We start from the raw sequence: 2618 nt of genomic DNA, 5'->3' as shown, positions 1-2618 counted from the left end.
CGTGCCACCCGCTCCCCACATTGTCACCACACCGTGCCATCCCCCCCGCCCCCCCCCCAAACCCCCCCAGGCTGGGGGGGGGTGGGGGGTCCCCCCCCCCCCCCCCCCAGGTGCTGGGGTTCACCCGGCGCTGAGTCACGGCCATCGGTGCTGAGTCATGGGGAGAGGGTCGGGGGGACGGGGGGGGCCGTGCTGGGGGGTGGGGGGTGGTGACACTGAGCGCGTCCCCATCGTCCCCAGGGGGGCTTTCTCGGTGGTCCGGCGCTGCGTCAAGCTGTGCACCGGCCATGAGTATGCTGCCAAGATCATCAACACCAAGAAGCTCTCAGCCAGAGGTAGGGACCCCCACAGCGCCCCCACAGCCCCACATCCCCTGTGCTGTGACACTGCTGCTGCCCCATGGGGCTGTGCCATCCCGCTCCCATCCTGCTGCCTCACTGGGCCTCGGGTGTGCATGGATGTGTGTGTGAGTGTGAGTGTGAGCTGTGTGAGTGTGAGTGTGAGCTGTGTGAGTGTGCACTGCGTGTGAGCAGTGGAGGGGGGCTGAGGGTTGGGCTAGGGGCAGTGACAGCGAGGTGACGGCGGTGGCTCTCGCTGTGCCCCAGACCACCAGAAGCTGGAGAGGGAGGCGCGCATCTGCCGGCTGCTGAAACACTCCAACATCGGTGAGCGGGGTGGGGGCGGCTGGGTGGCGTTTGGGGACACGGGGGGTGGCATCTGGATGCTGCTGGATGACGCTTATGGGCAATAGGGTGGCACCTGGGGGTGTGGGGTGGCATCTCGGTGCTACAGAGTGACACTAATGGACACCTGGGTGGCGACTGGGGGCAGGCGGGGTGGCAGCTGGGTACTGCTGGGTGGCATTTATGGATAGCAAGGGACACCTGGGGGCAGTTGGGTGGCATTGAGGAAGCTCCTGGGAACGGCTGGGTGGGACCTGGGGGCAGCTGGGTGGCAGCCGGGTGACACTTGAGAACAGGCTGGGTGGCATCTGGGTGCTGCTGGGTGACACTTATGGACACCAGGTGGCACCTGGGGACAGCTGGGTGACACTTATGGACAGTAGGGTGGCACTTCAGGATGGCTGGGTGGCACCTGGGTGACACTTGGAGACGGGCCGGGTGACATCTGTGCGCTGCTGGGTGGCGTTTATGGACACCAGGTGGCACCTGGGGACAACTGGGTGGCACATAAGGGTGTACAGTGAAACCTTGGTGCTGCTGGGGCCATCAGGTGGCGCCTGGGGACACCTGACTGGCAACTGGGGGTGCAGGGTGGCACCTCAGTGCTGAGGAGTGGCAGTTATGGACACCTGGGCGGCACCTGGGTGACACTTGGGAGCAGGCTGAGTGGCACCTGAGTGCTGCTGGGCAGCATTTATGGATAGCAGGGGGTGCCTGGGGACAATTGGGTGGCACCTGGAGTTGCAGAGTGGCACCTGGGGGCTGCTGGTGGCATTTATGGACACCAGGGTGGCACCTGGAGACAGGTTGGCAACTGGGGGTGTGGGTGGGGTGGCACTTGGGCGCTGCAGAGTGATACTTATGGACACCTGGGTGGCACCTGGGTGACATTTGGGAACAGGCCAGATGACGTCTAGGGACAGCTGGGTGACTCTTATGGACACCAGGTGGCGCCTGGGGACAGCTGGGTGGCACAGGGTGGCACCCGGGGAGAGGCTGGGTGGCACCTGGGGGAGCTGCTGGGGACACCAGGTGGCACCTGATGGTGAGGGGCAGCACCTGGGGACTGCTGGGTGACACTTGTGGTCACCAGGGTGGCACTCGGGTCAGCTGGTTGGCACCTGGGTGGCACTTGGGGACAGGCCAGGTGGCACTTGGGTGCTGCTGGGGATCTCTGGGTGGCATCTGGGTGCTGCTGGGTGGCACTTATGGACACCGGGTGGCACCGGGGGACAGCTGGGAACGTACCGGGTGACACCTGGTGGCACTTGGTGACACACGAGGTGCCACCTGAGGAAGTGCTGGGTGACATGTAAGGACACGTGGGTGCTGCTGGGTGCCACGGGGACGCTTTGGGGACACTGAGGGCAGGCTGGATGCTGCTGGGGACGCACCGGGTGCCACCCGCTGGGTGACATGTGGGGGAGGGTCGGGCGCCACCCGCCGTCCCCTCAGCCCGTCCCTGTCCCCACAGTGCGGCTCCACGACAGCATCTCGGAGGAGGGCTTCCACTACCTCGTGTTCGACCTGTGAGTGCGGGGCGACCCGGCGGGGGTCCCCAAAAGGGGGGGGGGGTCCCAGATGGGGTCGGCGACGGGGCTGACGGCGCGGTGTCCCCGCGGCGCTGTGCCCGCAGGGTGACGGGCGGGGAGCTGTTCGAGGACATCGTGGCCCGCGAATACTACAGCGAGGCGGACGCCAGGTGAGGCCCCCCGGCCCCGGGCGCTGCGGGGGGGGGCGCAGGGTGCGGGAGGAGCCGGAACGCCGCGCTGCGGGCCGGGGGCAGCGCCCGTCACCCCCATTTCCCCGTCCGCCTCTCCGCCCCTCGGCTCCATCCCGCTTCGGGGCCGCCCCGTGTCCCTCCCCCTCCCCCCCCCCCGGTGCTGCCCTGTGTGCCGCCGTCTGCCCGTCCCGTGGTCTCTGGGCTTTCACAAC

At 67.5% G+C, this 2618-nt stretch overlaps 1 long non-coding RNA gene across 1 annotated transcript; it reads left to right on the top strand.

The window, feature by feature from the left end:
• The first annotated feature begins 243 nt into the window (after positions 1 to 243).
• LOC122192140 lies at positions 244 to 2407 on the top strand. The gene is made up of 4 exons (XR_006182548.1): positions 244 to 335; positions 606 to 665; positions 2158 to 2212; positions 2320 to 2407. It is a non-coding gene; the product is annotated as an uncharacterized LOC122192140 (long non-coding RNA).
• The last annotated feature ends 211 nt before the right edge of the window (positions 2408 to 2618 follow it).

This window comes from Lagopus leucura, unplaced genomic scaffold (assembly GCF_019238085.1).
Source record: "Lagopus leucura isolate 7727_CA_CO unplaced genomic scaffold, USGS_WTPT01 22876-0_obj-0_obj, whole genome shotgun sequence".
Classification (NCBI taxonomy): Eukaryota; Metazoa; Chordata; class Aves; order Galliformes; family Phasianidae; genus Lagopus; species Lagopus leucura.
This window is presented reverse-complemented; position numbering and strand designations above follow the sequence as displayed.